This window comes from Leucopleurus acutus (assembly GCF_964270905.1).
Source record: "Leucopleurus acutus genome assembly, chromosome: 7".
NCBI lineage: Eukaryota > Metazoa > Chordata > Mammalia > Artiodactyla > Delphinidae > Leucopleurus > Leucopleurus acutus.
The window spans coordinates 67,943,075-67,956,304 of NC_139150.1; the positions used below are offsets into that span (position 1 = coordinate 67,943,075).

At 40.0% G+C, this 13,230-nt stretch overlaps 1 protein-coding gene across 2 annotated transcripts in view; it reads left to right on the forward strand.

Moving 5' to 3' along the window:
• Positions 1–13,230, forward strand: part of ADAMTSL1 (ADAMTS like 1) — a gene marked incomplete at both ends in the record, with an annotated part of 462,446 nt that overhangs the window by 446,446 nt on the left and 2,770 nt on the right. The window lies entirely within an intron of this gene.

Sequence of the window (13,230 nt, forward strand, 5' to 3'; positions counted from 1 at the left end):
TGCCCTTTGGTGGATGAGGCTATCTAAGAGGCTTGTGTATGTTTCCTGATGGGAGGGACTGGTGGTGGGTAGAGCTGACTGTTGCTCTGGTGGGCAGAGCTTAGTAAAACTTTAATCTGCTTGAGTGCTGATGGGTGGGGCTGGGTTCCCTCCCTGTTGGTTGTTTGGCCTGAGGCAACCCAAGACTGGCGCCTACCTGGGCTCTTTGGTGGGGCCAGTGACAGACTCTGGGAGGGCTCACACCAAGAAGCACCCCCCAGAACCTCCACCGCCAGCGTCCTTGTCCCCATGGTGAGCCCCAGCCACCCCCCACCTCCGCAGGAGACCCTCCAACACTAGCAGGTAGGTCTGGCTCAGCCTCCCCTGGGGTCACTGCTCCTTTTCCGGGGTCCCGATGTGCACACTACTTTGTGTGCGCCCTCCAAGAGTGGAGTCTCTGTTTCCCCCAGTCCTGTCGAAGTCCTGCAATCAAATCCCGCTAGGCTTCAAAGTCTGATTCTCTAAGAATTCCTCCTCCCATTGGCGGACCCCCAGGTTGGGAAGCCTGATGTGGGGCTCATAACCTTCACTCCAGCGGGTGGACTTCTGTGTTCTCCAGTCTGTGTATCACTGAACCAGCAGTTATGGGATTTGGTTTTACTGTGATTGCGCTCCTCCTACTGTCTCATTGTGGCTTCTCCTTTGTCTTTGGATGTGGGGTACCCTTTCTGGTGAGCTCCAGTGTCCTCCTGTCGATGATTGTCCAGCAGCTAGCCGTGACTCTGGCATTCTCACAGGAGGGAGTGAGAGCATGTCGTTCTACTCCGCCATCTTGGTTCCTTCCTCTGGTGATGCGTTAAACAGTGTCAGTACAAAGATACTCTCCCCAAGTATTTTTATTTCCAGGAGATGTTTCCTGTCTTGGCTGCAAAGCACTGTATCATGCAGGCCTATGCTGAGTACAACCAGTCTATCCTTTTTTCATCCTTTGTGCTTAGTCTAGTTTCACTTGCTCATAAGGTACCACATGTGGAGGTACTGCACTGGGCTCTTCACATGAGAGTTCCTAGTGCAAAATGACTGCACCAGCACCTCAGCTTAGACACTGCCGATGACTCTCTGTCTCTCTCTCCAATTCTGAATGATAACTTTGCTGGGTAGAGTATTTTTGATTGGAAGTTTTTTTCTTTCAGCACTTTGAAGATACTGTGCCACTCCCTTCTAGCCTACCAATCCTGCTGAAAAATCCGCTGTAGTCTTCTGGGCATTCCCTTATACCTAACAAGTTGTTTTTCTCTTGCTGCTTTTGAGATTCTCTCCTTGTCTTTAACTTTTGACGTTTTAATTATGTCTTTAATTATAATGTCTCTTTTGGGTTTATTTTATTTGGAACACTCTGGGCTTCCTGGAACTGGATGTCCATTTTCTTTCCCAGAGTAGTGAAGGTTTCAGCCATTGTTTCTTGAAATAAGTTTTCTGCTCCTTTCTATCTTCTTTTTCTGTGACCCCTATATCTGAATGTTAACGTGTTTGATGTTGTCCCACAGCTCCTTAAGCTATCTTCACTGGGTTTTATTCTTTTTTTTTTTTTTTTTTTTTTTTTTGGCTGGGGGGTGAGTTCCACTGCCTTGTCTTTGAGTTGACTGATGCTTTCTTCGGCTTCATCTAGTCTGCTGTTGAACCCCTGTAGTGTATTTTTCAGTTCAGTAACTGTATTCTTCAGCTCTGTGCCTTCTGTGGTACTTTTTTATATTTTCTATCTCTTTCTTTGTTGAATTTCTCATTGTGTTCATCCATTCTTCTCCCTAGTTTTATGAGCATCTTTATGACCATTACCTTGAACTCTTTTTCAGGTAAATACCTTAGCTCTATTTCATTGAGGTCTCCCCCGCCCCCCACCACACACTGAGGTTTTATCTTGTTCTTTCATTTGGAACATATTTCTGTTTCTTCATCTTGTTTAACTCTTTGTGTTGGTTTCCATACTGTAGATGAAACAACCACCTCTCCCAGTCTTGAAGGAGTGGCCTCATGTAGGAGGTGAACATTGTCTTTCAACTCTGTCCCAGCTCTTGGTCATCTCTCAAACCTTTGTGCTTGTCGCAGCAGCCTATTATATTTTTAATAGCTCACACTGACCAGGTGATCAGTAGTATTCCCTGGATGGCAGCTGCATGTATCAGGGGTCTAGATGAGTGTATAAGCTCTTTCCTAAGAGATACTGGAGCAATGCAGAGGGAGAGTGCAAAGACAGCATCCACAGCCTACATTCCTTGAGAGTAGTTTTGTAGTCCAATAGATGTGTGCCAAACCTGAAGCCTGCCCCTCAGGCCATAGCTCCAGTACAAATAAAGAGGATTCCTCCACAGAAAGGCTGGGGGATGTTCCTCAGTCTGCTGTGTGCACAGTGCCCTAGGGGTGGCAGCCTTCCAAGAACCAGCTATCCGATTGCCACAGTCCCATGGGACACCGAAATTCAAGCTCCCCTGATCACCTGAGCCAGGCAATCAAGGGGCATCCCTGGAGTGGCAGCTGCAAAAACTAGTGCACCAGACATAAAAACCAGGGCACAAGCTGCATGTAAAGCTCCCCTCCAGGAAACATGTGCTCTGGAGCACAGCAGAGGGAGAGTGCAAAGTTAGTCTTGGTGGGTTGTATGTTCCTATGAAATTGTCCATTACATCTGGGTTATCCAATTTATTGGTGTATAGTTGTTCATAGTACTCTCATTTAATATTTTTTAAATTTCTATAAAATCAGTAGTAATGTTGACACTTTCACTTCAGACTTTAATAATTTGAATGCTCTATTTTGTTCGTAGTCAATGTAGCTGAAGTTGTCTATTTTGTAGATCTTTAGGGAGAACTAATTTTTGGTTTCCCTGATTTTCTCTACTGTTTCTCTATTCCTTATCTCCACTCTATCATTTCCTTTCTTCTACTAGCTTTGGGTTTAGTTTGCCCTTCCTATTTCAGTTCCTTAAGGGCTAAAGTTAGGTACTTTGAGACCTTTCTTTTTAATTTTTTATTTTATATTGGAGTATAGTTGATTTACAATGTTGTGTTAGTTTCAGGTATACGGAAAGTGATTCAGTTATACATATACCCATTCTTTTTCACATTCTTTCTTTTCCCATAGGTTATTACAGAATATTGAGTAGAGTTCCCTGTGCTATACAGAAGGTCCTTGTTGGTTATCTATTTTTAAATATAGCAGTGTGTACATGTCAATCCCAAACTCCCAATCTATCCCTCCCCCACCCCACCCTTCCCCTCTGGTAACCATTGGTTCATTTTCTAGGTCTGTGAGTCTGTTTCTGTTTAGTAAATAAGTTCATTTGTATCATTTTTAAAGATTCCTCATATAAACAATATCATATGATATTTGTCTTTCTCTGATTTATTCACTTAGTATGATTGATAATCTCCAAATGACATTGCTGCAAATGGCATTACTGCTTCTTTTTAATGTTTGAGTAATATTGCTGCACATGACATTATTTCCTTGTATACTGTATTGCTATAAACTTGATCACGTTTGTGATCAATTTAAGAAAACTGAAATCATATCAAGCATCTTTTTTGAAACAACGCTATGAGATTAGAAATCAATTACAGAAAAAACACATGGAGGCTAAACAATATGCTACTAAACAACCAATGGATCACTGAAGAAATCAAAGAGGAAATCAAAAAATACCTAGAGACAAATGACAACAACAAAAAAACGCTGACAATCCAAAACCTATGGAATGTGGCAAAAGCAGTTCTAAGAGGGAATTTTACAGCAATACAATCCTACCTCAGGAAACAAGAAAAATCTCATATAAACAACCTAACCTTACAACTAAAGCAACTAGAGAAAGAAGAACAAACAAAACCCGAAGTTAGCAGAAGGAAAGAAATTCATAAACATCAGAGCAGAAATAAATGAAATAGAGATGACAAAACAAAACAATAGAAAAGATCAATGAAACTAAAAGCTGGTTCTTTGAGAAGATGAACAAAATTGATAAACCTTTAGCCAGACTGATCAAGAAAAAGAGGGAGAGGCCTCAAATCAATAAAATTAGAAATGAAAAAGGAGAAGCTACAACAGACACCACAGAAATCCAAAGGATCATAAGAGTACTATAAGCAACTCTATGCCATTAAAATGCACAACGTAGAAGAACTGGACAAATTCTTAGAAAGGCCCACTCTCCCAAAACTGAACCAAGAAGAAATAGATGATCAGACCAATCACAAGTGCTGAAATTGAAACGGTGATTTAAAAACTTCCACGAAACAAAAGTCCAAGACCAGACTGCTTCACAGGTGAATTCTATCAAACATTTAGAGAAGAGTTAACACCTGTCCTTCTGGAACTATTCCCAAAAATCACAGAGGAAGGAATACTTCCACACTCATTCTATGAGGTCACCAGCATACCAAAACGAGACAAAGATACCACAAAAGAAAGAAAATTACAGGCCGATATCACTGATGAACATAGATGCAAAAAACCTCACCAAAATACTAGCAATCTGAATCCAACAATAAAGGATCGTACACCACGATCAAGTGACATTTATCCCAGGGATGCAAGGATTTTTTCAATATCCTCGAATCAATCAGTGTGATACACCACATCAACAAATTGAATAAAAAAACCATGTGATCATCTCAATAGATGCAGAAAAAGCTTCTGATAAAATTCAACACCCATTCATGATTAAAACTCTCCAGAAAGTTCATGATTAAAACTCTCCAGAAAGTGGGCATGGAGGGAACCTACCTCAACATAATAAAGACCACATATGACAAACCCACAGCTAACACCATACTCAGTGGTCAACAACTGAAAGCATTTCCTGTAAGGTTAGGAAGAAGACAAGGGTGTCCTGTCTTGCCACTTTAATTCAACATAATCCTGAAGTCCTAGCTGTGGCAATCGGAGAAGAAAAAGAAAAGGAATCCAAATGGGAAAAGAAGTAAAAATGTCACTATTTGCAGATGACAGGATACTATATATAGAAAATCCTAAAGATGCTACCAGAAAACTATTGGAGCTCATCAATAAATTTGGTAAAGTTGCAGGATACAAAATTCATACACAGAAATCTCTTGCATTCCTATACACTAACAATGAAAGATCAGAATGAGAAATAAGGAAACAATCCCATTTTCCATCTCATCAAAAAGAATAAAATACTTACTTAGGAATAAACCTACCTAAGGAGACCAAAGACCAGTACTCTGTAAACTGGAAGATGCTGATGAAGGAAATCAAAGATGACACAGACAGGTGGAAAGATATACCATGTTCTTGGATTGAAAGAATCAATATTGACAAAATGACTATACTACCCAAGGCAATCTACAGATTCAGTGCAATCCCTATCAAATTACCAATGGCATTCTTCACAGAACTAGTGCAATCCCTATCAAATTACCAATGGCATTCTTCATAGAACTAGAACAAAAAAATCTTAAAATTTGTATGGAGACACAAAAGACCCCAAATAGGCAAAGCAATCTTCAGAAAGAAAAACGGAGCTGGAGGAATCAGGCTTCCTGTCTTCAGATCATACCAGAAAGTTAGTCATTGAAACAGTATGGTACTGGCACAAAAACAGAAATACAGATCACGGAACAGGAAAGAAAGCCCAGAAATAAACCCACGCATCTATGGTCAATCAGACGATGTAGAAAAGATAGTCTCTTCAATAAGTTGTGCTGGGAAAACTGGACAGCTACATGTAAAAGCATGAAATTAGAAGATTCTCTAACGCTATACACAAAAATAAACGGAAAGACTTAAATGTAAGACCAGACACCATAAAACCCTTAGAGGAAAACACAGGCAGAACAGTCTGACATAAATCACAGCAGTATCTTTTTCTATCTGTCTCCTGGAGTAATCGAAATAAAAACAAAAATAAACAAATGGGACCTAATTAAACTCAAAAACTTTTGTACAGCAAAGGAAACCATAAACAAAATGAAAAGAGAACCCACATAATGGGAGAAAATATTTGCAAACAATGCAACCCACAGGGATTAATCTCCAAAGCACACAAACAGATCATGGGGCTCAATATTAAAAAAAACAAACAACCCAATCAAACGATGGGCAGAAGACCTAATTAGACATTTCTCCAAAGAACGCATACAGATGGCCAACAGGCACATGAAAGGATGCTCAACATCACTAATTATTAGAGAAATGCAAATCAAAACTACAATGAGATATCACCTCACACCAGCAGAATGGCCATCATCAAAAAGTATAGAAACAATAAATGCTGGAGAGGGTGTGGAGAAAAGGGAACCCTCCTGCACTGTTGGTGGGAATGTAAATTGGTACAAGCACTATAGAGAACAGTATGTGGGTTTCTTAAAAAACTAAAAATAGCACTACCATATTATCCTGCAATCCCACTCCTGGGCACATATCTGGAGAAAACTGCAATTCAAAAACATACATGCACCCCAATATTCATTGCAGCACTACTTACAATAGCCAAGACATGGAAGCAACCTAAATGTCCATCAACAGAGGAATGGATAAAGAAGACGTGGTACATATGTACAATGGAATATTATTCAGACCTTAAAAAGAAAGAAATAATGTCATTTGCAGCAACATGTATGGACCTGGTGATTATCATACTAGGTGAAGTAAATCAGAGAAAGACAAATATCATATGATATTGATTATATGAGGAATCTTTAAAAATAATACAAATGAACTTATTTACTAAACAGAAACATACTCACAGACTTAGAAAACAAACCTATGGTTACCAGGGGGGAAGGGTGGGGTGGGGGAGGGATAGATTGGGAGTTTGGGATTGACATGTACACACTGCTATATTTAAAATAGATAACCAACAAGGACCTTCTGTATAGCACAGGAAACTCTACTCAATATTCTGTAATAACCTATGGGAAAAGAATGTGAAAAAGAATGGGTATATGTATAACTGAATCACTTTCTGTATACCTGAAACTAACACAACATTGTAAATCAACTATACTCCAATATAAAATAAATTTTTTAAATTAAACTATTTAAAAATAGATAAACAAGAAGGACCTACTGCATAGCCCAGGGAACTATATTCAATATCTTGTAATAACCTATAATGGAAAAGAATATGAAAAATTATATATATATATACATATATGAATCACTTTGCTGTATACCAGAAACACAACGTTGTAAGTCAACTATACTTCAATTTTTAAAATACATTAAAAATAATAAAGTGAGTCTCTTGTAGATAGATTGCCAATCTATGCCTTTTGATTGGAGAGGCTTGTGTTTTCCATTTACATTTAAAGTAATTACTGATAAGGAAGGACTTACTTTTCCCACTGTTATTTGTCTTAGGTGTCTTATAGCTTCCCCCATTCATTACCTTCATTACTGCCTTCTTTAGTGTTTAGCTGATGTTTTGGTTTTGGGGTTTTTTGGGGGTATAGTCTGTAGGTATTTAATTTGTCGTTGCTCTTGGAATTACATATAACATTCTAAAGGTATAACAATCTAGTTTTAATTTATAGCAACTTAACTTCAACCACGCACACAAACTCTACTCCTATAGAGCTCTGTCCCCTTTCCTATATGTTAATAATATAAAAGTTACATCTTTATACATTGCATATCCACTTACAGATATATAATTATTTTTAATGCATTTTGTCATTTAAATCCTATAGAGAATAAAAAGTGGAGTTACATACCAAAAGTATAATACTAATTTTTATATTTGCTCATGTTTTTACATTTGCTCATGTATTTACATTTGCTGGCAATCTTTATATCTTATGGCTTGGAGTTACTGTCTTGCATCCTTTCATTTTAACCTGAGGGTTTCTCATGTTTCTTATAGTCAGGTAGAGTGGTAATAAACTCCCCCTCATCTTATCTGCAAATATCTTAAGTTCACCCTCATTTCTGAACGACAGTTTCACTGGATATAGAATTCTAGGTACATAGTTTATTTTTTTTCTTTTCAGCACTTTAAAGATATAATTCTCCTACAACCTTCTGGCCTGCAAGGGTTCTGCTGAGAAATCATCTTTTTGAGGATCCCTTGTACCTGATGAGTCTGTCTTGTTGATTTCAAGATTCTCTGTGTTTATTTGTAAGACAATTTCATTATACTGTATCTCAGTGTGGTTCCCTTTGAGTTTATTCTACATGGAATTTGTTGAGCTTTTCGGATTTTTAGATTTGTATCTTTCATCAAATTTGGGAAATGTTTGGCAATTATTTCTTCAAATGATCTTGCTGCCCCTTTCTCTCTCCCTCCTTCTTCCTTTCTCTCTCCCTCCTTCTTCTGGGACTCCCACATGTGCATATGTTGGTCCCATTGTCATGTCTTTTCTTTCAGCTCATTAGACTCAATAATTTCAATTGTCCTGTTTTCAGGTTTGCTAATTGTTTCTTCTGTGTACTCAAACCTGCTGTTGAACTCTGCTAGTGAAATTTTCAATTCAGATATTGTATTTTTTAGCTCCACAATTTGTTTAGTTCCTTTTTATAATTACTAACTCTTTGTTAATATCATTTTTTCTGATTTCCTTTAGTTATTCATGTTTTTCTTTAGATCTTTTAACATGTTTATGATGGTTGTTTTAAAGTCTTTGTTTAATACATTTGATGCGCTGCTTCTTTAGGGCTGGTTCTGCCACTTCACTTTCTTCCTTGAATGGGCCATGATTTCCTGTTTCTTTGAAGTGCTTATGATTTATTCTTGGAAATTGGGCATTGAAAAAAACAGACATCTCTCCCAGTCTTTGAATATACTTTCTCTGTGCCTGTGCACACCTTCACTGCTTAACTGGGTGTTCTCTGAATCTCGGGATCAGCCTGAGATGAAAGCTTAAGGTCTTCTCAGATCTTTCCTGAGCATATGTCTTGCCTGGGCCTGCTTGTGACTTTCAGAATTCCCCTTTATATATGGCTGCTTTTGAATGTCTTCATTTCCAAGATGGTCTCACCCCAGGTTGTCCCCAGAGCCTTAGGTGGTCTATTGTATGTCTCCATCTGTAATCTCCTGCCCCAAGTGTCTGTAGTCCCCTTGCAGCTTTCACAAGTAGCGGCTGCCACTTGATACCTCAGTTAGATGAGACAGAGACCAGTCCTTCAGGTAGCCCTCTGACAGACAGGATAGAACATTACATACTGCAGATAGGATCTTCTCTGCTCCCTACAGACGGTGGGAGGAAAACGGGCTACTGCTGCCTCTAGACCAAAACTGCCATGCTATATACCCTGAGAAAAACCATAATTCAAAAACATACATGTACCACAGTGTTCACTGCAGCACTATTTACGATAGCCAGGACATGGAAGCAACCTAAAAGTCCATCAACAGATGACTGGATAAAGATGATGTGGCACATATATACAATGGAATATTACTCAGCCATAAAAAAGAACGAAATTGAGTTAGTTATTTGTAGTGAGGTGGATGGAGCTAGAGTCTGTCATGCAAAGTTAGTCAGAAAGAGAAAAACAAATACCGTATGCTAACGCATATATATGAAATCTAAAAAAATGGTACTGATGAACCTAGGGGTAGGAATAAAGACGCAGACATAGAGAACAGACTTGAGGACATGGCAGGGTTGGGGGGGGGGGCGGAGGGGAAGCTAGGACAAAGTGAGAGAGTAGCACTGACATATATACACTAACAAATGTAAAATCGATAGCTAGTGGGAAGCTGCTACATAGCACAGGAAGATCAGCTCGATGCTTTGCGACGACCTTGAGGGGTGGGGTAGGGAGGGTGGGAGGGAGGCTCAAGAAGGAGGGGATATGGGGACATATGTATGCATATGGCTGATTCGCTCTGTTGTATAGCAGAAACTAACACAACATTGTAAAGCAATTATACTCCAATAAAGATGGGGGGCAGTTTTCTTTATTGGGCACTTGCTAGGTTGCTGTAGACCTTTGACTTTTTCAGAATTCCTATAAGATTAGTTCAGCCACTTTCCAGTTGCTTTTTGATATTTCTGTGTGTGAATGAGGACTTAGAGCTACCTAGTCTGCCATTTTGCTGACGTCTTTTGACCACAACTGGGAATTCTTGAAGGAGTGATATGTCTCCGGGAGCCCTATTTCTTCCACTCTCATTTGTTTCTCTACTCATTGCTGGTTTGACTTCAGTGCCAGTTGCCACACTGAAACTGCCCTTCACAGGGTCACCAGTGCAGCCTATAAGTCAGGTTCCGTTGGGTACTGCCAATTCTTACTCTATCTTGTTTGTTCTTTTTGACACATTTTGATACTACTGACCCTTTTTCCTTTCTGGAAACTCCTTTGTTGGTCTCTGTGAATACATTTTCTAAGTTCTTTTTTTTCTCCTTTCCTGCAGTTTAATTCCTTTTTTTTTCTCCTCTTCCTGCAGTGTCCCTCAGGGTTCTGCCCTAAGCCTTTTCATCTCATGCTTTCCCTCCCCTTGGGTTATACTACCTATGACTCCTAGCCACCACTGCTCTGCTGATGACTTTCAAATGGATAGCGTTTAGCACAGCTCTCTTTTAAGTCACAGATCTATACATCCACCTGCTTAATGAACATATATATCTGGATATTTCACAAACATCTCATACAAAACATCTTCAAAACAAATTCTTATCTTTATGTTCAGTCCATAAACCCGAGACTCATCTTAGCTCCCTCCCTGTCTTTTATCCCTGTCAAGGCACCACTGAAGCCATGCGAATCATACTTTCATAGAATCTCCTCTCCATTTCCATTGCCCAGTGCCTTCATTTTGATCAGCAAAATTTGTTACCTAGATTACTTTCTCCAGTCTATTCACTTTCCAATTCAATTACCGTACTGCTGACAGAATAATCTTTTTAAAGAGTAACTCTGATCGTGACACTCCCACTTAAAAACCTTTCTAGGTGCCTCCCCTCCCCCACCCCAACAAAGTGGCATTCATAAGAAAATCCAAACTCCTCAGACAGCAAACTCCTCAGACAGCTTACAATGTTTCTCATGATCTGGCACATGTTTTACAGCCACATTTATAATTCTACCTCTCATATAATTCTCCTGCAAACATTCCAGGGCTGTTTTTGCCATCATTCTTTCACATACGCTCTTATGGAACACATTCCCTACCCAAGACAGGTGCCTCGTAAATGTATGTTGGATTAAAAGAAGAATGTTGAATTATTACATGAAGCCAGGTTGTTAGAACTGAGAAGGTGGTCTTAGTTCTACTTAGACTAAAACCAGCATGGTTTTCAAAGACTTCAAAGAGGTAGGAAGATGAAGGAATAGATCTTTGAATGACACTCTTCCAAAAGGATTTTCTTGTCAGAAACTATTATCATTTTCATTCTTACAGGAGTGGAATATGGAGGTTTGGTGGGCATCTATAGTTTGAATCACATCCCAACAATATATCACCAATGCAAAAATATTAAAAGGGGGGTTTCCCTGGTGGTGCAGTGGTTGAGAGTCCGCCTGCCAATGCAGGGGACACAGGTTCGAGCCCTGGTCCGGGAAGATCCCACATGCCGCGAAGCAGCTAAGCCCGTGCGCCACAACTAATGAGCCTGCGCTCTAGAGCCCGCAAGCCACAACTACTGAGCCCGCGTGCCTAGAGCCCATGCTCCGCAACGAGAAGCCACCGCCATGAGAAGCCTGTGCACCACAATGAAGAGTAGCCCCAGCTCGCCGCAACTAGAGAAAGCCTGAGCACAGCAACGAAGACCCAACGCAGCCAAAAATAAAATAAATTTATAAAAAATTATATTAAAAGGATTTTGAGATCAAGCAGTTCCCTGTAATTTGTTATGCCTCAAGCCTTGCTACTCTTTAAAGTGTGGTCCATGGACCAATAACATTGGCGTTCCCTGAGAGCTTTTAGAAACTCAGCATGGATGAATTAAGATGGGTGAACAGAGTGAGAAATTCAACAAAGTGATGATAGAAAATATTAAAAAGTACCAAATAGAAGTCAGAGCTGAAGAACACATTAACTGAAAATTGTTAAGGTGTTCAACAACAGACTACATGAAGCAAACAAAGGCTCCGTGAATTAGAAGTCAGGGCAGTGGAACTCACCTAATCAGAGAAGGAAAAAAAGTGATGCTGGATTAAAGGGCTTGCATTACATAGGTCCCAGAAGGAGAAGAAAGTGAGAAAGGGGCAGAAATCCTGTTTGAAGAAATACTGAAAGACTCCCTAACCTGGGGAAGGAACTAGACACCCAGCTCCAGGAAGCCCACAGGGCTCCAAATAAGATGAACACAAAGAGATCATAAATAATCCCACATGTAATACGGTCAAAAAGAATGAAATCTTGCCATTTGCGACAACATGAACGGACCTCAAGGGCATTACGCTAAGTTAGAGAAGTCATACAGAGAGAGACAAATACCATATGATCTCTCTTATATGTGGAATATTTTTTTTTTTAAAAAAAGCAAGCTCATAGATACAGAGAACAGATTGGTGTTGCCAGAGGCGGGGGTGGGGTGTGGAAATAATGGGTGAAGGGCTCAAAGACTAAAACAATAAATAAAATGTTACACAAAACAGGATTGCTGCTTATAATTTTAAGGGTCAACAGCTCCCCTGTGGACCCCTAGGAGTCCAGATACTTCCACGTTTAAGAGCCCTTGTTCTAAAGTGACCTCCGAGGGATGTCTGTCCCTTTACCCTACTCAAATAGCAGATGTTTCGTATTTTACAGACACCGTCGTTGGTGGCGGGTTTTGCCACGATGGTCTGGCTCTGCCAGCCCTGGGGAGAGCTTAACCATCTCCACGAGCATGGACTAACTATACACACCTAAGTCTACCTTTGTTCAGCCACCCTTGGTTTATCCTGGAGAAAATGAAACCAAAGAAAGGAAAGAAATCATGGACTTGGTTTCCTGGACGAATTTAGCAAGAAAACAATAAACCAAATTACCCTCTGGACTGAAGGAGGGAAGGAAGAGGGGCTTATTTAGAGGTGTTCAACGCTAAAGCTCACCACCACATTCCTAGTCCATTATGCCAAGACTCACCTTCCATATGGTTACTCTGGGAGGGGGCTGACATCTCTGACTGGCTCTATACTGCCATTAGCCATTTGCTAGCAGAATACTCACAGACCACAGCAAAGCTAACCCTCCCACTATGGACTAAGCAAAAATGTGCTGGTGGATATCCTTTAAGTTGGTGTAAAGAGGGGCAAGATAAGTGATCTCAGGGCCTCAAACAAGCCCCTGCACAAGGATCTTTT